The following is a 24,934-nucleotide window of genomic DNA, read 5'->3' on the forward strand; positions in this document are numbered from 1 at the left end:
CTGTTCTTGACATTGTTGGTGTTTTCTCAGAGTCCAGTATGGCTCCTGATTCCCTGCCTCCGGCTCCTAGTAAGCCAGACAGATATTACAGGGTTCCTGACTCCCACAAATTCCTCTTTAAAAACCCTACTGCTGACCCTGAAACCATTTCTCAGGGTCCCAAGGGTATTAAGGCTTCTACTGCTAAAAATCGTACCCCTTCTGATAGAGATTCCAGGGCGCTGGATAGATGGGGTAAGAAGGTTTACAAGTCTGCAACCTTGGCAATCAGGGCTTTAAACTGTCAGTTTCATATGCTGAAATATCAACAACATGTCATGGGCTTACTTAAATGGAAAATGATGTTGATTTCTGACTGTGTGGAAAATAAAGAGTTGCAGGATTTATTGCATTCAGCTGAACAAGTTGGTAAACATACTTTGCAATGTGGTTTTGATTCCTTGGAGGCCTCTTGCAGGGCTGCTGTAACTGGATCTGTGATAAGAAGGCATGCTTGGCTCAAGGAGCAAAATCTGCCTGACCATGTTAAAGCAAAATTGTTGGATGCTCCTTTACAACAGGACAGTCTATTTGCTAATAAGGCAGAAGAAGTTTTGAAAAAGATGGAAGATAAAGCTAAATCTATGCAAACTGTAAAAGATTTCCTACAAGTGCAGCCACCCAGGTTCAGTAGGCACTGGCCTACTAAGAAGTGGTCCTTTCCAGTACCCACCAGAGCCGCTCAGATCAAACCCAGACATTCCAAAGGCTCCAGGTTTCAGTCACTAGGAACTTATAGAACAAAGCAATGGGGTGCCTCCACCTCAAATCTGGAAGTAACAAGGCACCTTCCTATGGTAAACAGTCTCAATGACTTTCCACTGCAATCACCAAGCACTTATCTTTTGGCCGCCCCTTTGAGGGGAAAACTGGCACTTCATGCACAAAACTGGCAACTAATTGCCCAGGACAAATGGGTGTTAAATATCATATCCCAGGGATGCAGATTTAATTTCCACACATTGCCAATCCCAAACGGATGGCCAGATCTGCCTCAAAATAATTGGGCAGAGGCCCAGAAACAACGTATGTCCCTCATGAATATGGGGTCTATTCAACCAGTACCAGAAAAGGAAAAGGGACAAGGTTTTTATTCAAGACTTTTCCTGGTACCCAGAAAAGACAAATCATAGCATCCAGTTCTGGACTTATCCATTCTAAATACATTTCTGGATATTCCAAAATTCAAGATGCTGACTCTCCAACAGTTACTACCTATGCTAGGCAAGGATGCCTGGTTGGTAACTCTAGACCTAAAAGAAGCTTACCTGCATATCCCAATCAGGAACTCTTGCAGAAGATACCTCCGCTTCAACGCAGGCTATTTGCATTACCAGTTCTCTACACTGCCCTTTGGCTTATCTCCTGCACCCAGGGTCTTCACAAAGTGCCTGGCACCAGTAATTGCATTTTGCAGGTAAATTCAAATGTATCCATACCTGGATGATTCTCTAATTCAGGCAGAAAACAAGGACACTCTTGTAAAACATTTGGCATTTGTAAAAAGACTTCTAACTTGTCTAGAGTACACCATAAATGAAAAGAAATCACAACTGGTACCCTCTCAAATAATTACATTCCTGGGTGCAAGCTTGAGTACAACTGCCCGGATGACTTACCTTACGCCAGAAAATCAAATTCAATTGATGACTTACTTCAAACAAGTGGCCACAAAAACCCAGCTATCTGCAAGACAAGTTCTGCAGGCCTTGGGGTTCATGGCCTCTTGCATTCTAATAATTCCATATGCAAGACTGCATATGAGGAAACTTCAATGGTACCTAAAAAACTTATGGAGTCAACATTGTCACAGCCTGGAAACAATGATTCCTATCATTCCTTGCCTGCATCTAGAGTTCCTATGGTGGGCAGAGGCCTGCCACCAAAACAAGGGACTGTCATTCATTCCACCCCCTGCCGCCCAAACCCTGACTACAGATGCATCAGATTATGCTTGGGGGGGGGGGGGCACATCTAGCAGGGAGATGCATTCTGGGCCAGTGGAGCCCAAATCAAATGCACCTACATATCAACCAGAAAGAGATGCTAGCTGTATAGAATGCTCTGACAGCCTTCAAGGACTATCTTCATCCAGGACAACTACTGATAAAGACAGACAACACCACAGTCATGTGGTACATAAACAAGCAGGGGGGTACCCATTCCTACCCCCTTTGCAGACTAGCCATGGCATTCTGGAACACGGCCTTGACTTATCAAATACATCTACAAGCTCAATTCCTGCCAGGAAAGCAAAATACTCTGGCAGACGAACTAAGCAGAAATCTTATGGACCCACACGAATGGAAACTGGATCCACAGATCTTCAGCATGTTGACATGCAAATGGGGGAGGCCAGACATAGATCTTTTTGCCTCACCCCAAAACTATCAGTTGGGCAAATTCTGCACAAGAATTCATCACAAAAAAGCTTGGAAAGTGGATGCTCTATCCTTCAGCTGGAAAAACCTATCAGTCTATGCCTTTCCCCCTCTGCCTGTGCTCTCCAATGTATTACTAAATGTCAGACAGGAAAAACCAAAAATTATTCTGATTGCTCCAGACTAGCCTCACCAACACTGGTACCTGCTCCTACGCAATATGTCACACCTTCCTCTGTGGTACCTGCCTCAGACACATTGCCTACTGTCTCAGCAGAACTATCAAATTCTGCACATTCAGCTCCAAACTCTGAATCTTGTAGCATGGCTAATCAACTAATTTCACCAGTTACATCTCTCAGTAAACCTGTGATGGATGTCATTTTGGAGTCTAGAAGGCCTAGTACTAGAAAACCTTATGCAGACAAATGGAAAAGATTCTGTGCCTGGAACCAAGCACAAGGAATAAGCACAGCAATGCCCAATATTCCTCAGATTCGGCAATACTTAACTGAGATGCTTCACAAGGGCCTATATTTTTCTTCCATAAAAATCCATGCCTCTGCCATTCAGCTCATTACAACACAGAGCCTCCCCTATTTTCTCATCCTGTGCTAAAGCAGTACCTCAGAGGAGCCAAAAATTTAAGACCTCCCAGGAGAGCACCATCTCCTGCATGGGACCTCAGTTTTGTTTTGGAAAAACTCACTCTACCTCCTTTTGAGCCAGCTGCGACTGCAGACCTAAAATTTCTCTCTTGGAAAACAGCTTTTCTTTTAGCAGTCACTTCAGCTAGAAGGATTTCAGAACTACAGGCTCTTATGGCAGTGGAGCCTTTTATTATTTTTTACCCGGACAGGGTGGCTCTCAGGACCAATCCATCCTTTATGCCTAAAGTGGTATCTAGTGTGGCCCTTAATCAGACCATTCATCTACCAACTTTCTTCCCAAATCCACAAAACAAGGGTGAGTGGATTCTGCATTCATTGGATGTGCATAGACAACTAAGATTCTACTTAAACAGGACAAAATCTCTAAGAAAATCTGAACAATTACTGGTGGCATTTGCTGCAGGGGCAGAGGGAAAGGCTATTTCAAAGCAGACTATTTCAAAATGGAAAAGCCATTTTATTTGTTTCTGCTATATGCACCATGGTAAATCTGTCCCTAAGGGGATCAGATTTCATTCCACCAAGGCTGCATCTACGTCTGCAGCCTTTCTCAGAGGGGTTCCTACCAGAGACATTCTAGAAGCTGCTACCTGGAGCTCAGTTCATACGTTCACCAAACATTACCATTTACCTCTCTTCTCTAAATCCATAGCAGGCTTTGCCACTGCTGTCCTGCAGGGCCTTATAGCTGCTCCTAAGGCTGTATAAATCCATCCTCCCAACCATAGCTTTGGGATTCTGCCCAAATGTAACGACTGCAACAGTGAAACATGAAGAACATAGTACAGTTGTGTACACATACCATAAATGTAGATGTTCGAGTGTATTCACTGTTGCAGTCCTGGTTACCCACCCTCCATCCCCCTGTTTTTCTCTTACTATACCTCTCTTTTCTTTTACTATGCTCAAAAGCCTTTTTTGGTGTATTTGCTTTTGTTTAGAGGTATATTTTTTGTGTTTAAAATTAAATACATATATATATATATATATATATATATATATATATATATATATATATATATATGCATATATATTTTTTGCTCCTCATTTGTGGGGCACCTGACATCTGGGGCATGAAAAACTGATGTAATGGCGTCGGCTGCATGTTTTATACCCCTGACGACCTGACGTCATGGAAGAAGGGACAGCAACCGACGCAGGACCCAAGACTTTGTTAATCAGGCCAACTGAGGGCAACCTGCCAGCAGATTACCCAAATGTAATGACTGCAGCAGTGAATACACTCGAACATCTACATTTATGGTAAGTGTACACAATTGTACTTTTTACCTCCTTTGTAATTTTGAAGTGATTTCCTGTAGTACTAGTTTCATATATTGTTAGGTGGGACTGTAGGTTCGTCAGTATCATACTCTCCCCGGTACATCACAGTGACAAATAATAATTAGGTAAATTAGTATGGTCCTGTACAAAGCTGCTTTGTGAATACAGTGAAAAGTGAACATCATTAAACTCTTGTACTGAAGAGAACTACTGGTCCTTGTAAATAACTGAAGATATCAAAAGCTACCTTACATTCTACCTGGAAATTGTTAAGTTTCACAGTTAAAACACATCAGGCTGTTTAAAAAGACTGTTCTGCAAATCAACTTTTGCTGTCTGTCATTAACTAGAAGCACATACTATAGGACGTTGCAACATTTTATTATTCAAGCAAAGCCAAGTAAACTCACATAAGTAATTACCATTAAAAAAGTCACAAAGTCAAAGTCAGAGAAATAAATTGTAAAACTACAATAATATCCTTAAATCAGTAGTGTAGAAATGTCATTTCAGCAAAAAGCCATGCCCTCATTTAATTTTGCTAGTGCACAGTTTGTCCTAATTCTAAAATGGTGCAGATTTGTGCAGTGCTTTCAGAATTATGTGACAGCAGTAAATGATATTCTAGACAACAGAGTGAAAGCTATGATTTTACAAACAGAAGGTGATAAGTACAGAACATTTATAATAAGTTGCCAACTTACACAGATCTATCCTCTGATGTTAAGTAAAGCTGACCTGTTATTCTGACACAGAGAAAAACATTCATCATGCAAAATACTAAGTCAAAAGTGTACAGAAGAAAGCCAGTAAATCTTTTCATGTACACCAGACCAAGGTAAGCATTATGACTAAGATTTGCTATATTACAATTATTGATAATAATGTCAAAACCTATATAATGCAAAAATATATGTGGATCAAAACCTATATAATGCAAAAATATATGTGGATCAAAATCCTATATAATGCAAAAATATATGTGGAAAAACAAATGCATTGAGGCACTCAAAAACAGGGCTTCCTTTCACAAGTCCAAAGACTTTAATGGCAGGTTCTACAACTTTTATAAATGAAGTGTTGAGAAACAAAAAACAGACTTTTCTCCCCCAGTATGTGGAAGAGCTGTGCCCCTATATCTCTGCTCCTTAAATATGTTATCTCTAAGACTGCTGTTCTTTAGTGCTACATCCAGCAATTATAGCGTCTTATATATTGAGAGACACAAAGTCATAAAATGCCAGATTTTGCAAGCAGAAATGAGAGTAGTATCGAAGAAAGTTAGCTAGACCGTCTCTTTCAGTGGCAGTAGTAGTAGCAAGAGAACTAATAAGAAAGAATTTACGATTGCTGTTAAATGTGCTACTAGTACAGACACCCCCATATGAACTGCATAAGGAGGCAGTTCTAGGTATATTGTGAGTTCAGAAAAGAGCACCCTTGGATAACTTCAAGTAGTGAAGCAAAGTACAGTTGTGTACTCTTACCATAAATGTAGATGTTCGAGTGTGTTCACTGTTGCAGTCATCATTGTAGGGTTCTTCCTGCCAGCAGCAGCCCTCGATCGGCCAGAATCCCAAAGTCTGGATCGGGTGCCAGCTGAGGTCGCATTTATCCTGACGTCAATGCGCCGGAAGGTATAAAGACCTCAACTGATGCCATTTCCCCAGTTTTTCTTGCCCCAGATGTCAGGTGCCCAGAAAGAAAAGGCTAAAAAAAGAAACCATGCCCAAAACCTCAGCAGCCAAAATACCTCATAACAGACAATACTCAAGGAAAAAACAAAAGAGGGGATAGGAGGGAGGGTAACCCAGACTGCAACAGTGAACACACTTGAACATCTACATTTATGGTAAGAGTTCACAACTGTACTATGTCCTTCGTGGTTCACTGTTGCAGTCATCACTGTAGGGTTGAGTCCCAAAGCTAAGAAAGGGTGGCTGGAGGAGAAACAGAGGGAGCGGTCACAAAACCTTGCAAAACCGCAGAAGCAAAACCTGCCCTGGATTTAGGGAGAGGGAGGTTGTAATGCTTAGAAAAAGTATGTACAGAACTCCCAAGTAGCAGTTACCAATGCTTAGAAGAAGTATGTACAGAACTCCAAGTAGCAGCTTCCAAAATATCCTTGGAAGGAACCCCACAAAAAAAAGCTGCTGAAGTAGCAGTAGCCCGGGTAGAATGAGTCCTAACATTAACAGGAACCGGATTGCCATGATAAGAGTAACAGAACTTGATGCAATGGGCAATCCACTTGGAAATAGTTTGCTTAGTGATTGCTTTCCCCTGAACAGTAGGAGCATAAGCGACAAACAACTGATCAGATTGCCGGAATATCTTGGTCCTGTCCAGGTATAGACAAAGCTGTCTGTGCACGTCTAGAGAGTGCAAAAGACTTTCTTCCTCACTTTGAGGATTAGGATAAAAGGTAGGCAAATGAATAGACTGATTCAAGGCCACTGCCGAAACCACCTTGGGCATAAATGTGAGATTAGTCTGTAGAGATACCCTGTCCTGATGAAAAATAAGGAAGGGTTCTACAGCCATGAGTGCTTGCAATTCCAAAATTCTTCTAGTGAAGATAATAGCTAAAAGAAAAGCTGTTTTCCAAGACACAAATTTTAAATCTGTGGAAGCTGCAGGTTCAAAAGGAGACAAAGTTAATCTCTCCAAAACATAGTTAAGATCCCAAGTGGGAACAGGAGCCCTTATAGGGGGCCGAATATTCTTAGCCCCTCTAAGAAATTGTTTAAGTAATGGATGAGAAAAAATCGAAGGATCCGTATCGTAATGTACAGAAATAGCAGAAGCATGAAGCTTAACAGACGAAAAAGATAGGCCCATATGTAATAACTCTGTCAGATACTGTAAAATCAGAGGAATGTCCGGAACAAAAGAATCACCACCCTGGACCTGACTCCAGGAGCAAAATCTTTTCCATTTTCCCGCATAAGATTTTCTAGTGCTAGGCTATCTAGATTCAAGGATTACATCCAATACCTGTCTGGAAAGGGCAGAGGTGTTTACAGACCCTGGATCTGCCAGGCAGCTAGATGCAGAGTCTCGACATGACTGTGCAGTATCCGGCTGTCCCGTTGAGACAGTAGATGAGGGATTTGAGGCAGATTCCCGGGAGGCTCCTGAACCAAATTCATCAGAGTGGAATACCAGAATTGCCGAGGCCAATTGGGAGCCAGTAGAATCATGTGTGGTCTGTCCTGTTTTGTCTTCAGAAGTACCCAAGGTAGAAGAGGAAAGGGAGGAAAAGCATATACTGAGAGGTGTTTCCAACTGAATGAGGGCATCCACTTTCCATGCTAGTTTGTGGCAGGTCCTTGTGCAGAATGTTGGAAGTTCATGATTCTGAGGGGATGCAAAGAGATCTATGTCCAGACATCCCCAAGCATTTATAATCATTCTGAATAACCGAACATCCAACATCCATTCGTGTGGATCTGAAATGCGTCTGCTCAGTGCGTCTGCCAGAGTGTTGTCTTTCCCTGGCAGGAATTGTGCCTGTAAGTCGACACTGCAGGTCAGAGCAGTGTACCAGAGATTCATGGCTAATCTACACAGGGGGTAAGAGTGAGAGCCCCCCTGCTTGTTGATGTACCACATCACTGTAGTGTTGTCCGTCCGTATCAACAATTGTTCTGGTAGAAGAAGGTCCCTGAAGGCTATCAGGGCATTCTGTACAGCTAGCATCTCCTTCAAATTTATGTGCAGGTGCGTTTGCTCCTTCGTCCAAACACCCTGAAGACATCTCCCATGCATGTGGGCTCCCCATGCATAATCTGAAGCATCCGTTGTCAGAACTTGGTTGGTCGGCGGAGGACAAAAAGACTTCCCCTTGTTCTGTAGACAGGCTTCGGCCCACCAAAGAAACTCTCGCTGGAAACAAGGCAAAATCGTGACCACTGTTTCTAAACTGTGGTAATGCTGAGACCAGACACTCTTGAGGTACCACTGCAGTTTCCTTATATGCATCCTTGCATATGGCATTAGCAGAATGCAGGAGGCCATGTAACCCAAAGCCTGCAGAATTTTTCTTGCAGTCAGCTGTTTCATTGAAGCCAGGTGTCGGAAAAAAGAAGCCAGTTGCATTTTTCTGTCTGTTGTCAAGGAAGCCATCTGGGTTGAAGTATTCAGAAGAGCACCCAGGAAAGTAATCTGTTGTGTGGGTACCAGGTTTGATTTCTTTAGATTCACTGTGAAACTGAGGCACTGAAGAAGATGCTGCACAAAGGCTAGATGCCGAAGTAGAGTGTCTTTGTCGTCCGCTTGAAGAAGACAGTTGTCCAGATCAGGGTAAATTTGAATCCCCTTCTGTCTGCAAAATGCCATTACTGGTGCCAGACACTTCGTAAAGACCCTAGGCACAGTAGATAAGCCAAAGGGCAGCACAGAGAACTGGTAATGTTTCGAGCCGGCTTTGAAACACAGATACCTTCTACACTCTTGCCTTATAGGAATATGCAGGTAAGCTTCTTTTAAGTCCAAAGTCACCATCCAAGTGCTCTTGTCCAACATAGGCAGCAGCTGCTGCAGAGTGAGCATCTTGAATTTTGGTATATCTAGGAAGGTGTTTAGTACAGAGAGGTCCAGGATTGGTCTCCACGAATTTTCCTTCCTGGGAACCAGGAAAAGTCTGGAATAAAAACCTTGCCCTATTTCTAAATTTGGCACCAATTCTATGGCCCTCATAGCCAGGAGGGACTGAACCTGCCATTGTGCCTCTGCCCACTGATGATTTGGCAGGTCTAACCAACCGTTCGGTTTTGGCAAAGTGTGGAAATTAAATCTGTAACCTCTTGAGATTATGTCCAGAACCCATTTTTCCCAGGTTATGTGGTTCCAATTTTGATAAAAAAGAGAAATCCTTCCCCCCCAAAGGAGCTTCCAGGAGAGGAGCCCCTGGAACCAGAAAGGGAGAGACATAAAGACTGTTTTCGGTAGAGTTGAGACTTATCTTCATCTCCCTTGAGAGAGGGGCACTCCACTGCCTATTCCTAAAATGGGACTGTGACTGTCCCCTACCTCTGGAATGCCTGAATCTGCCTCTCTGAGACCTGTCCGAGCCTGGAAAGGACCAAGGTTTAGTTGGCCAGTGTCTGCTAAATCTAGGAGGTTGCACCTGTAGAAAATCCTTAACCGTTTGCATAGATTTGGCTTTGTCTTCCATTTTCTTCAATACCTCTTCAGCTTTGGACTCAAACAGAACATCGTGCTGCAAAGGGGCATCCAAAAGTTTGGCTTTAATCTGATCCAGCAAGCTTTGATCCCTTAACCAAGCATGTCTTCTAATAACAGCGCCAGTTGTTGCAGCCCTACAAGAAGCTTCCAAAGAATCAAAACCACAATGCAGGGTATGTTTACCCACCTGTTCAATAGCATGCAATAAATCCTGTAACTCCTGATTATCCACACCAATAGACACAGATGACATCTTTTGTTGAAATACAGACAAAAGGTATTACTGATACTTCAGCATATGAAACTGACAGTTCAAAGCCCTAATAGACAATGTAGCAGAAGTATAAACCTTTTTACCCCATCTCTCCAAAGCCCTGGACTCTCGGTCAAAAGGAATAGGATTTTTAGCACAGGCCGCTTTAACACCCTTAGGACCCTGAGAAATTGTTTCTGGATCAGGCGAAAGATTTTTCAAAAGAAATTTATGAGAATCTGGAACCCTATAATACCTATCCAGTTTGGCCGGAGTAGGGGGAAAAGAATCAGGAGAGAGAGAGAAGCTTCCGAAAAAACATCATCAACAATGTCCAATATAGCGGGAATAGCCAGAGGCTTATGCTGTGGGAGAAGAAGAAAATACCTAAGCCTTTTCTTGGATTCAGAGAATTCCTGCCCTTCCCAGTGAAAATGCACCCTCATATCATGCAAAGTTTCACCAAAAGAATAATCCTCAGGAGGAGAGGTGGAAGGAAAGGAATCTTCAGCATCAGAATCCTCATAAAGAGGAAAAGAATAATCCTGCTCAAGGGAAGAAGCAGAAGAAACAGAAATTTGGTCTGAAGAATCATAATCGGACTGTAATCTAGGCTTCTTGTCAGGAGGGGGATGAGAACCCCTGATCATAGTTAAAAGATCTTCAGCCATTTTAAGCATCTGCCTCTGAGGCCTAGGACCCTGATCAAAAGGTGCCGTTGCTAGCCACTTCACTTTAGCTGGAGCCTTAGACTTTGACTTAGCATGTAAACCTGAATCCACATATACAGGAAGCTGTGAAGGCCTGAGAACTCCCTCAGAAGCCAGTACCTGCCTACCGGCTTCGGACCCAACTGAGGGAGCAGTATCCGAAGGTCCAGTCCCTGGCAATTCTGAAGACCCTATCAGCTCCACACCGGAGTTGGTACAGGCAATTGGTTCAAAAGAGGCGGACGACAGGGGCTGCAAAGGTGCCTCACTGACGACTGACAAACCAGCAACTGGCAATAACTGAGTAACATTCTTTGCTGTGGACCTCAGAGACCTGTCTGCATCCCTGCACCTTGTACACACCCCAGAAGCCGGAAAAGAGTCTGAAGACATGTTATAATTAAACCTTTTTCCAAAATAGTAAAAGGCAAAGTTATATCTACGCCTAATAGTATGCTGATTAAATCTAGCACAAAACACACAATTAGCAACGTTGTGGTCAGGACCCAGGCAGGGAATACAGTAAGAGTGAAAATCCCTATGAGGTATTTGCTTCCCACAAGAAATACAATTATTGACTTTTTCTGACATCTGACTGGAGCAAGAAAAAGACCTCCCCAACAGGGTACTTATCTGTAAAAAATGAAAATCCTGGGATTAGATCCAAAAACAAACAGGAACAGGCCGACCGGCATCAGTGAACTGCAAAGGGCACAGCGCGGCAAGAAAAGCTGGGGAAATGGCATCAGCTGAGGTCTTTATACCTTCCGGTGCATTGACATCAGGATAAATGCAACCTCAGCTGGTGCCCGATCCAGACTTTGGGATTCTGGCCGATCGGGGGCTGCTGCTGGCAGAAAGAACCCTACAGTGATGACTGCAACAGTGAACTGCGAAGGACATCACTAATTATGCAAACTCTGAGTGTACCCTGGCTTAGGAATGGGTTCCATCCCTGACATAGTATTACAAATCCAAAACATTTGGAGAAATTAAAAAAGATATAAACTCTTCCACCTTTGTCCCTCATTGATAGGCGCGACAAGTACTGACTGAAGTTTCTTTTTTGGGGATAAACTCTTGGCTAGGCTTGTAAGGCCCCCAGGGCCATTAGCCTAGTAACCTCCTATGATCCTATGATCTTATAGGTCTTCATTTTAATATGCACAGTCTCACACATACTGCAGCAGGTAAATGCATAATGCAGACAGTATTGTAAAGGAAAGACAAATCCAGCAGTGTGATTCTTATATATTTTTTATTATAAAATGGATGACCCAGAATTGATTGAATTACATAAATGAGGAAGGTATCATTCTTTGATAAGATGCACTTGCAAGCTACAAAGTGCTGCAGCATCACGGAGTGAGACAGAGGAGAGGCATCTTTAGTCATGAGGAGAATCACATATTCATGGATGCATTGAGACGTTATGGAAAGTATCTTTTTGGAAAAGGGGGATTAAAACAACTAAAGTGTGGAATCTTATTGTGGCTATCATGAATATGGTAGGAGAAGGAGTTGTGTCTTGGGACAGTGTAGAAATAGAGCTAATGACATAGTAGTACATGCCAGGACAGCATCTAGGTAGAAAGGAATTGTCCATAACAGCACTGGTGATATCTCTTCCACAATCCAACCCTTAACACCAGTTGAGAAGTACGTTCTTCCCAAAAGGCGAAATGACTTTGATGCAGATTAGGATATTGCAGGAATCATCTCAGGTGGTGTTGCCATTTACAACATCAACAGGCATTGTGGAAGGTTAGTGCCTACCCAGCTTTTACTAATTTCTGATTAAATGTAATTGGCATTATACCTGTGCACATATGACTCTTACACATTTCCTTTTTAAGTACTCCATCAACGTCAGGTGTAGGACAGAGTCTATAGACACAGCATGGTAAGTGTGGACATCATACCTTTAAGGAGAAATTATATTTAACTGTACACAGCTCACATTAAGAGCAGTTTGTCATATTTCTTTACAGTGACATCGCCAGAAACCACTATATTCTGTGCTGCACCAAAGCAGAGTGGCTGTAAAGAATGATGCCACAGCACTCATTCTCATGACACAGCTGTGGACATTGAGACACAGTTACAAAATGTACTGGAAGTACAGCGGGTGAACAACTCCATAGGCAGCAGCCCAAACTCACACACTCAGCATCATAGGTTCCTAAGTTCATAGCAGACCATTTCAAGCCTAGCCAAAAATCCTTATTCAAATTCTCGGTCTAACCTCAAGGAGAACAAGACAAGCTAGACCAGGAGAGAATCTGAGTCGTCCCTTCCAGTTATCTATGTTTACCTTAAAGGTGGCAAGGATGCTACTCTGCTTGACATGTAGAGGAAATGGGTTCCAGAAGTGAGGGATATGTTGGGATAGGAATCATTCACACCATGTCTTATTTACAGTATCTGCTGATGAAGGTTTATTTCCGCTAACAGAGTATTTGATGTATCATGAAGAAATGAGACTGCAATGTGGAGGACCCCACGTTGCTCGACACATGTTCCTTGTGCACAGCCTGAACCCCTTGATGAAGAGATAACTCTTTTAGAGGAGGCAGTACCCACTGTTACACCTGTACGCAGGGATGCCAGGCAAAAAATATAGTTCACAGTTAGCTCCAGAGACATGCAAGGCCTTGTCTGCCCATCAGCAGATGTGTGGTAACATAGTTCATATACTGCCAATGAAAGATGCATAGAAATGGTTAGAATACTACAAGGCATACAGGAGGAAATTCACAAGTACATGGGGTGGTGGCAGCTAGGGACAATGTCATGATGAATTTTATGCACAATATGGTTGTACAGACCACCTCCATGTCAAACTCTATGCACAGACTAGTAAGGAATTATCAGACACACATTGGAGACACAGCTGGACGTGGTCTGGGGAGTGTCTGTAAGTATAGTGGAAGACTAGACTGTATATCATGATTTTGTTTAGAAAGTGCTACTGACATTCACATTAATTCTGTGAAGAGGAAGGCAGTTAGACCTTGTCAGACTTCCATATCACATGGTAGAACCTCTCAGTCAAGATCTAGTCCCACAGCACTTTTAGGTCAATATCAGGAGGTTCTGTTGTATCCATTAGATACTTGCCTTTGGAGCTACTCAGCATCAAGCTGACTTTCCAGTACTTACTAATGATCTCTGGAGCCATCACCCATGTTATCCTTAGGGTATATTCTGTATGAAACTGTCCTGATCTAAGTTAAATCTTAACTGTCTATAACACAGATATTCCCTAACCGGACGTCACTGTGCAGGTAGAACAAATGCTGTGACTATTCACTGTTCCTGAAAAAAAAAAAACAATTAAAAATAGGGGACAAAAATGCAGCACCAATGGCAGATTTCATTAGTGATAGACAACTAACTTTCTCTGTTAGCAGGTAAATTCATACTCTGTAAGTAACACTACACTGAGATACTCACAGTACAGCCCTAAACATCCTTCATAACACCTGCTCTTGTACCATGCAAATGATGATGGTTAACACCTTCTGTAAACAAACTTTTGTTTCTGATATAAGAAAAAAATTCTGAAGTACAGTGTAAGTTGACCATGCATCACTAAGTATAGTCTACAAGTTACACTGAATGCTTCACAGATTACCTGTGTAACTTCTCATTATTACTCAGTGAATATCATGACCCTTACTTCTGGAATAGGTGGAACCTGTTTGCCTATGCAGACATGTACACTGAATGACCATGCAGGAGGGATTGCTTTGCTGCTACCATCAGCTGCCCACCATTTCTATCATCACTGATAGGAGAACAGTAGAGGGAGAAGCACTGCCACAATCAATGACTGGCTGTGGTGGTTGCACCCACAATCAGTGACTGAGTGTGGCAGTTGCACCCATAATCAGTGACTGGTTGTGGCGGTTGCACCCACAATCAGTGACTCCATGTGGTGGTTGCACCCACAATCAGTGACTGGCTGTGGCAGTTGCATCAACAATCAGTGACTGGCTGTGGTGGTTGCACACCAGGCTAAAGCATGATCCTCTTGTGCAGAATGCAGCAGGAAGTAAACATCCTGCATGCGGTAGCAGGGTCATACCGAAGGCCTCCACAACTTATCCAGACAATGGAAATGAGCTTTGAACATGCCAAATACTAACTCAAACACTGTCCATGTTTGGGACAGGGTGGTTGTTAAAATGCTCTTCAGCAACTACCTGGGAATCATGGACCAGTGTCATTAATCAAGTTTGAGGGGGTAGCCTATAACACAAGGAAAGCAAACGAGGGAGTAGACACATAATACAACAGGGAATGATTATGATATACTACCTATACCACTCTATAGACACAGAATTGGCTACAGTTTGCAACAGTATAATAGGTTGCACTTACCAAGTAGGTTACCATACGGAATCCTACCATGCAAGAAGAGGGGGTACATTGAGCTTGTATGCCAAATATGAGAACCAAGGACAATACCAAGGTGCTGGGTTGTCACATTGGTGAGGTACCCCCATACATCACACATCATTTATTTGTTTATTGATTTATTGGGATAGTCCTTCTGGGCAGTGCCCTTTTTCAGCAGAGGCCTGGGGAGAGAATATATATATGAGCACAACAAAATTTGAACATATAACTGTAACAATGAGGAGTTTACAATCATATGAAGACTTTGTGTATGTATCTCCATCCATGAATCAGTAATAAATCAGTAGGATTCCTGTTAAGTAAATGTTTGGTTGAAGGAAATACTGTGGAAAAACATTTAGTAAATACTGTGGGAAGAAATAGCCAGAGAATTGTTATGGCTAGGCTTGTATAGGCCCTAGGGCCGATATTCTAGTACCAACCTATGAAGTATATAGATTTGTGAAGGTAGGGGACGTTCAGGTGAAAACTATGCAGTATATTTTTAAATATGCACTAAGTATACAGGGTACTTTACATATAAGGAATGGAGGAGAGTGCCACTGTAGCCAATGGGAGAAAAAATAGTGCTTTTAGAAAGTTGGAAAGAATCTAATTATTCCTTATGGTTACATGGATGAGATCTTCTCTCTTCTCGGTGCTCACCCTGAGCAGAGCTCATCTAAGAGTAAGATGCTATTCAAAGTAATGCTGGAGGCCAGGATCTCTCTCATTGGGTGAAAGGGCTGCAACATTCTGAAGTAAACAGGAAATGAATGTATGGTGGATCAGCAGAGGTGCGCAGATTGTCAATTGCCAAGAAGACATAAATCACATAGAAAAAATAAAAGACTTGGGTTGAACTAAATATGCAATCAGAATAGACCTGAAATTAAAATAATTGTTTAGGCTAGAATCCATATGACAGCTTCAATCTGTTCCTGAGTTCTGGGCCAGTTTAATTGTATCAGAATGCAGCACACAACACTAATCAGTGTAGTTGATATCATGACCACATGTAGAACAAATTCTGTTTCTGAAAACCTTGCGCTAACTCACCGTAGTTTATAGCTGTAACATTGGTATATGCAAGCAATAATGCCTGAGTGTGGGTAATGCTGGATTTACCCATGGTTGGCATGGTTTGGTCATGAGGCAAAGCTTGAGTGGCCAAACAAAGACAACCGTGGGTAAATCCAACATTACCCACACCCAGGCATGGGTTATTGCTATTATACAATGACATTAGTTAAGAAAAAAATACTTTTCTTAAATAATGGCATTGTATAATTCCTCCTTGCTGCCCTTCCGCAGCTGTCCGGTATTCTGGAGCAGTTCTGATGTACTGCACATGCGTATGCTTATGCAGTACATCAGAGCTGTGTGTAGAGGAAGCAATGGAGAATGGAAGATCTCTGTTGCTTTTTAAAAGTGCCTCGCTATGTTAAACGCGTTTAACATAGCGAGATAGCTTAAAAAAAGCAACGGAGATCTTCCTTTCTCCGTTGCTTTTTTTAAAGTTGTCTCGCTATGTTAAACACGTTTAACATAGTGAGATAAAAGCAACAGAGCTCTTCAGTTCTCTGTTCCTGTTCAACACATACAAAAAAAAAGAAAAGACTTATACTAATGGAAAAAGTCCGGGCGACCGGACCTTTTTCCATTAGTATAAGTCTGATTTACAACGGGCACGCTGACCATTAGAATATTAATGGGGGGTCGTTGTATAATAATGTATAATTAACGGCGGAGGGCCTCTACACCCCTGGAAGGGCATTACTTGCACATTAGCACACACCATGGAGGGCATTATTGCGCTTAGACAATGGGTTTGCTGTAAAATTATTGTGTTTTACTTGCTTAATTATTTTTTTAAGTACTATATTATTTTTTTTATATATTTTTAATGAAAAATAGTTCCTCTGCCTACTGTTTCAAACTTGCTGTAGCATATGTTAATGGTGTTGGAGGAAGCATTTTACATCAAATATATATAAAAAATAATATAGTGCTTAAAAAAAATAAGCAAGTGAAACAAAACAAGTTTACATACAGCCCGTTCTCTCTCCCATACATACATACACAGTCCCTTCTGCTTTCACACACATACATATACACACAGAGTCTCCTCTGCTTTCATACACACATTCACTCACACTAGATCTGTCTCACCCTCTTTCTCAATCTCTCACAGTCTCCAGCTGATTTCATGCACACATTCAGTCTCACTCTCAATCTCTCTCACAGGCAGTCTCCTCTGCTTATATGCATGCATTCACTCACACATCACTCTTGCTTTCTCTCTCACTCTCTCCATCTTTCTCTCTCTCACACACACACATACACACACGCACATGCACACACACACACACGTACACATACACACACACACACACACACACACACACACACACACACACACACACACACACACACACACACATACATACACACACACACACACGCTGCATTTTCTTTTTTTTTTTCCTCTTTTTATTTTACACTCGCTAAACAGCAAAAGTGCTGCTTAGCGAGTGTAAAATAACAGCTCGCTCACTCTCACTGACATGCAGACATACACTTACACACAGACATAAACACACACAGACACACACTTACCTTTTTGTCTTATTTTTTTATATTTTACATGCGCTAAACAGCAAAAATGCTGCTTAGCGAGCATAAAATAACAGCTCACTCACTCTTACTGACATGCAGACATACACTTACACACAGACGTAAACACACAGACACACACATACCGTTTTGTCTTTTTTTATATATTTTACACTCGCTAAACAGCAAAAACGCTGCTTAGCAAGCGTATTAACGGTGGCCATTCCATTTCCTCAGTCTGAGCTCCATGGCGGCTTGATAAGCTGCCATGAAGCAGCAGACTTGTTCTTCTCAGCAGGCATTACTTGTACATTAATACCCTGCTGGGGAACGCTCGTTCTGCAGTCAGGGTATTGATGTACAGTTTGCCCATTGTCTAATTAAAATTTAAATAAGCTTTAGAATTGGACAATGAATGATTTTAGCAGCAACCCATAAGGAATTGAAATAAATGCTTTTCGTTTAAAAACAATACGGGTGTTTAGATTAATGGATGCTCTTTTCTAGCAGTATCTGAAAGCATTTTATGTGATAAAGTGGAATTTGGATGTGGTCTGAGGGACATGATGTTAATGCTTACACTATAATGTTTATCCAACTAAAACATGGCTAACCTAATATGCTGTAATGTACTCATGCACTCCCAGGGATATCATATTATATTTTTGTCCTGTAATTATAGTCCCTTCAGATACATAACAAGTTTAGTGATTTGGTAATTACTGTATGAAAACGGTAGTTAATTGTTTTCCTTCAAATTATATATATAGAGAAATGCAGTCAGTGAATATGAAGTTTATTTAATCAGCCTTTATTAATTTCCTTTTGCTAAGAGAATAATGCATTGCAAGGACATCGGTATTGTTGTAATGCTGTTCTAGCATACTTATTGTGGGACGAATTATAAACATAATGTTTTCATTAATAATTAACAGATACTAAACGAACGGTGATCTGTTTGATGTCTGTTCAACACAGTGCAGCATGGAAACTGTTTTATGCATACTCATCTGCATTAGTTGCCTTCAGTCCATATTATAAACATCTTGGCTATAGCAAGTTACAAACACCAGTGAACTATGAGTGGAGCACAAACTTCTACCAGCATTTTAGTCAACCGATAGCTAATTAAAGTGTCAGGGTATTAGTGTGTCAGATCTAGGGCATGTGTCTTTAATTTGCATCAGTACTGTGATTAAACTTAATTTATAAACTATATATTGCATCTTCAAACATTAGTGCTGGTTGCCCAAAAGCCCTTCAGCCCATAGAAATTGAAACTACCCTTCCTGTAGGGGTTGCCACTGGAATTTTCTTGTATCCCGTGATTTTCTGTCCCTGTTACATAATGAAACTCAGGTGGTCTCCACAGGAAAATCCCAAATCAGCTTGGTGTTACACCTACCTTGTCAATGTTTCTAATAGTTTGTTGTTGCTGTGCCTTGGAGGACTTCCTAGCTGCCATACCACCAACTGCAGCCTTCCTCTTGCGTGCTCTCTTAGCCCACAGATATGCTTATCACACATCTTCTGCTTATAATTCCACTCACACTACTTACCCACTTAGCATCCTGCCATTACCATCCCAATTCCAGTTGTCCACCACCTCACAGTACACAAATCACAGTGACAAACAAAACCCGCTATCACCATAGCATAGTTCATTCACTGTTTTCTTCTTCTTTATTCACCACTTCATGAAGAACTAGTTTAGCCAAGCCCCATACTTTATAAACTAAGACAAAGCATTAAATTCAAATTAATTAATTAGCCATTACTACTATAATTCCTAACATACCTTTCAACTGTACAGATTTTTGCAGACTGCCCAGATTTTTGCCATACATGTTTTGTCTCTTTTTGTCATAAAATTGTGTTTTTCTGGCAAAATAGTGGCAAATCATTAATGACTTGAAGTTAGAAAATAATGACAGACATTTGAGTTTCAAACTTCATGCCCTTCAGAAAATTCATGCTAACGCAAAACCTGTTATTCTGTCAACGTTCCAAGTTTAAAAGGAAAACCACAAATAATGGTGAAGCACTGTGTCACACAAAAAAGACTTTAATCCACTGGTTTAGTGCTTTCAGCCCAAAACTTAGGCCTTCATCAGAACATGTATGCTTTCACCCTACATAAACACTAATGAGTCTCCCCACTAGCTCTCGACAATCCTCTTCCACTTTACTCTCAAGTTTTTTTATTCTCTTTCTATTCCTCCAAAAGCAGAACTAGCAGACTTTAATTAACTCCAAGTTTGTAAATATGTAAATATTGTAAATCTGAAGCGCCCCCCCCCAAAAAAAAAAGTGCCTGATTTATACTGTCTTATGATGTATTTTGCAATTTCTTGAATGTATGAATCTCACTCTTGTATTTTACGTCTACATTATGTAACCTTTATTGCATTTTGTAACCTTCATAGTATTGTATTGCGATTGGAGCTTTTCTCCCCGGCCCTCCACTGAAAATGGGCACTTCTCGGCGCAGTGGACTTCCCCGGTAATCAAACTGAAAATAAATAAATAAATAATAAATAAACAAACTGTTAAAAAACTGTCCCATTTTATAGCATCATTAGTACACATCAAACCAATCAGATATCAGTTTTCTTAAAACTTAATATAAAAAATATATATATGTGTATAAAATGCATCCCAAATAATGCATTCATTCTTAACAAGCATATATACTATTTACATTTATTATTATAGGCTTTTCTTTTCAACACAGCTTTATAGTTGTCACCATTATTAAGCTCTGGTGCCCTGCATACATCCAAAAGAACCTGCCATTTGAACTCTCTAAAATCTAGTTCCCCCTCTCTGTCTCCATTGAAATCCACTGGAACATGCTCTACAACTGTGAAAAGAAACTTAACACTGTCATTGTTACCCACACAGTTTAAAGTGTGCTTATAAAGAGCACTGTCCAAAGTTCTCTTTCTAATGGCATAATAATGCTCATACAGCCTGTTTTTAAGTTGCCTATTGGTCTTCCCAATATAAAATGAAAAACAGGTGTTGCATTTTGCCATGTATACCACAAAGGTAGATTTACAACTGAAAATGCCTGGAACATGCCACATCTTATTCTGGGTTACAATATCAAATTCTGGTCCCTCTGAAATAAAAATTGCCGCTTTTGCATTGAAAAGTACATGTGTTATCTTGGGGCTTTTTTCTTGGTCTACTTTCTAACATGTCTTTGAAATTCCTTGCTCTGTGTTAAAAATGGGGGCTTCTCCTACTACCATCTGAAGATCACTGTTAGAAACTAATATTCACCAGCTGTTAGACACTATATTTTTGATTTCTTTGCTAACAACATTGACGTAACCCAATCCTTCTTGTCCTGTGTGTTTCCTCTGAGCCCCTCCTTTTTGTTTGCACTAATAATGTCATGCACAATTTTGGAAGGATATCCTCTGTTTTTAAATCTAAAATGCAGTTCCTGCACTAACAGATCTAACTGTGCTTTGTCACTTGTAAGTCTCTTAGGTCTTACTAACTGCCCCTTTATAATGTTGTATTTCACATAAGTGGGATGCGTACTAGAATAACTCAAAAGACCATTACTTGCTACATTTTTATAACTGATGCTGGACCCCCAAAAATCTTTACCTTCCTCTTTAATAACCTCTAAATCTAAAAAACAAATCTTAAAATTGACCCATCTACCAGTGAAATGCAAAAAAGAGGTGCTGTTGAAAGTAGACCAAAAAAAAAAGCCCCAAGGTAACACAGGTACTTTTAAATGCAAAAGCTGCAATTTTTGTAAATACATTTCAGAGGGACCAGAATTTGATATTGTAACCTTGAATAAGATGTGGCATGTTCCAGGAATTTTCAATTGTAAATCTACCTTTGTGGTATACATGGCAAAATGCTCCACCTGTTTTTCGTTTTGTATTGGGAAGACCAATAGGCAACTTAAAACAGGATGTATGAACATTATTATGCCATTAGAAAGAGAACTTTGGACAGTGCTCTTTATAAGCACACTTTAAACTGTGTGGGTAACAATGACAGTGTTGTTTCTTTTCACAGTTGTAGATCATGTTCCAGTGGATTTCAATGGAGACAGAGATGGGGAACTAGATTTTAGAGAGTTCAAATGGCAGGTTCTTTTGGATGCATGCAGGGCACCAGGGCTTAATAATGGTGTCAACTATAAAGCTGTGCTGAAAAGAAAAGCCTATAATAATAAATGTAAATAGTTTATATGCTTGTTAAGAATGAATGCATTATTTAGGATGTATTTTATACACACACACACACACACACACACATATATATATATAAATATATATATATATATATATATATATATATTTTTTTTTTATATTGAGTTTTAAGAAAACTGAGATCTGATTGTTTTGTTGTGTACTGATTATGCTATAAGAATGGGACAGTTTTTAACAGTTTGTTCTGATGAAGGCCTAATTTTTGGACTGAAAGTGCTAAACCAGTGGATTAAAGTCTTTTTTGTGTGACACTGCTTCACCATTACTTGTGGTTTTCCTTTTAATTTTACAACAGTTACACAAGGTGTGAGACAAGTCTGCAGTTTTTTTCTTGATCTTTCCAAGTTTGTAAGAGCAATATGTAAAAATCTTGTTCCTATTTTGGGGTCTTTGTTCCACTTTTACTTATAGCTTTGTCCAGATTTCTTGCTCTAGGAACCTGAGAGGTATGATTCTTAGACTCTGTATTTATGTTTCAACTACGTCATAATCCAGCGCTGTCAAACTCCTCTCTAAAAATATACAAATCCTCTCAATCCCACTCCTCCACCACCATCTCACATCCTGCAAAATCCCCAGGCCTGAAGTTGGAAAATGTAAACCTTAAAAGTATTTGCAATAACCTACCTGAAGTCCATGCATGACTATCCCAACACTCACCTGATGATGTGGATACCACTGAAACAAGGCTGAGAAAGAAAATAAAAGATGTAGAACTGCTTTCAGGCTACAGCATCATTAGACTTGACAGGAAAAAGCAGGTGGGGTACCCATCACATATAAAAACACACTGTCTTTCATTTCCCTCACAGTGCAGAAGTTCTAATCTCCACCCTCACGCTAAATATTCAGAGACTTCCAGTTCCACATATGATGATGTGAACATCCTGCTTGTAGGCCTGGGAGTTAAAGATTTTAATACTGTTTCTAAGTGCCTTTGTTTTGTTACGTCAGGCTGCTGTGTTTAAACATAATAGTGTTTCCTCCTGTTAAAAAGCTTTATGCTGCTGAAGAAATAACCTCCTACAAAGGAAAAACTGAGCCTAGAAAATGTACGGGCATCTGACACATGGAAATAATACCTAAACTGAAATGGCAGAACACCTATGTTTATCCAAAGCCCTGGAGGCATCCATTCTACTGTCTCATACTCAAACCAGTCCAGAATTGGAGACTGATATGACAAAGTTACCAGCCTTGGAAAATGAACATTCATTACCCATGTCTTCCTTTCAAACCTACTTGCAATTGCACATTCAACAAATTAAGGGGGCAGTTGAGGACATGTCAAATTGTATGGTATCCCTTGAGCAGACTCTCAGGACATTAAACTCAGATTAAAGGAGGTGGAACACCAAATATATTTTCTCTTCGAGTTTACACAGAGTCTGCATGAAAAATTAAATAACTGAGAAAACCAAGGATGTTGGAGCAACCTCCATATTATGGGGTTTTATGATGGTGTTGAGCAATGAGATATGATTAAATTCATGCAGGCTTTAATCCCTACGTTTTTGGGCCTTGAATCAACATCAAGTCTTTATTTGGGAAGAGTACATCATTCATTGGCACTGCAACTACAGCCTAGTGTCCCACTGCTTACTGTGATAGGATGATTTCTTTCATACTAACAGAAAGAAAAATTGCTGTGAGCTGCATGAGAAAAAAAAACACCTGCAATATCTTGCCTACAGAGTCATCCATTTTGATAATGAATATTTGCAGCAAGTGCTAGTGAGAAGAAAGCAGTAGTTACCTTTACCAAGACTTTTTTTAAGAAAACAGAACTAAATTTAATGTTCTTTATCCAGCTAAATTGTGTGTGTGTCTGACTGTCAGATAGTGCTTATATTTTTAATCAGTTGGATGAGGCTTTACAATATCTTTGTGATAAGGTGGTTGTTTTTATACCAGACAACATAGATTGGAGCATAACAGAGTCGAAGAGATGAAGCTCTTCAATCGATCCTTTAACATTCTCACTGGGGCCTAAGTACTTTACACAGGTGGATAATAGCAGCGACCTTAATCTTGAATCACTTGAATCCTGAGCAGTAAACTTACATTACAAGGTGCATGCATTGCTCCATGCGACTTATTGCTAGTGATTAGCTTTAATCTCTGTTTATTGTTAATAAAGTTCTACGCATAACTATACTGACACCAATGATGGTACTAGAAAAGCTAACCAGACTCTGCTACACTTTGCTGTGAAGGAAAGGTTAGTTTGATTTTCATTTGTTGTATTTTGTATTACTTTATTGCCTTTTTATATTTTGAATACTGTGATTTGTTTTATTTACCTTGTGTTTTACTTGTATTCTGCTTTTAACTGCACATTAAAACTTCACAAGTGACCACAGCTCTTTTTCTTGTGAGTCAGGCAGAAATTAGAACTGATCAATTAAGGACTCATACATAAGATAGAAGAGGTCACTTACGGTTAATCATTTGTGAACTGAGGGGGTGGAGCTAGGAACTAAACCTTCTATTTAAATCCCTTACTGCCCTGTACTCCTCCATCAGTCCTGCGCATAGTGCGCGAGCCACTTGGATGAATAGCATTCAATACGGGTGCCTTTTCCCAGCTCTACTAAACCCAATATACTGTGTGGACCCCAGTTTCAGTGATATTTTAGTCACCTGAACTCCCACTGCCAGTCATCAAAGGGAACTGCTATCTAGTTGCTCAGTGTAGGTGATAGCCTACAGCTTTAGCTGTATTTTAGCAAAGTGTTTATGCCATATATTGGCTTGCACACTTGCGGCATTCCCCTGAGGATGTCGTTTTCCCCGTAACATTATAAGGCAATTTTTTGTTCTCCATTCCACGATCCAGTCCTTATGTGTCACTCCTTAGCTGTTTTTCCCCTCTTAGACCACTAGATGGCAGCCTGAAAGAAGCCAGTTATGTGCGCACGGCTACACAATTTGAACCACATATTAGGAATAATCCCATGCTCACTCCCACATATAACTTCACTGGGGTTTAGTCTACCCATTAACTATCTGCACCCCTGTGCTCACTGCTCAGTCTCCTAATTCCAGTCCTAATTATCTGCATTCAAGCATTCTACTGCTCTACCTGACTGTTTTTTTCTTTCCTTTTTGTGGCAGCACTCTTGCCTCTTCCAGCTTG

At 40.6% G+C, this 24,934-nt stretch overlaps 1 protein-coding gene across 2 annotated transcripts in view; it reads left to right on the plus strand.

Annotated features, from left to right (window-relative positions):
* The window catches only part of MCTP1 (multiple C2 and transmembrane domain containing 1), a 3,344,116-nt gene that overhangs the window by 828,061 nt on the left and 2,491,121 nt on the right, over nt 1-24,934 (plus strand). The gene's annotated exons all lie outside the window — the stretch shown is intronic.

This window comes from Protopterus annectens, chromosome 2.part2 (genome assembly GCF_019279795.1).
Source record: "Protopterus annectens isolate FY-2018-M chromosome 2.part2, PAN1.0, whole genome shotgun sequence".
In the NCBI taxonomy this organism is placed as follows: domain Eukaryota; kingdom Metazoa; phylum Chordata; order Ceratodontiformes; family Protopteridae; genus Protopterus; species Protopterus annectens.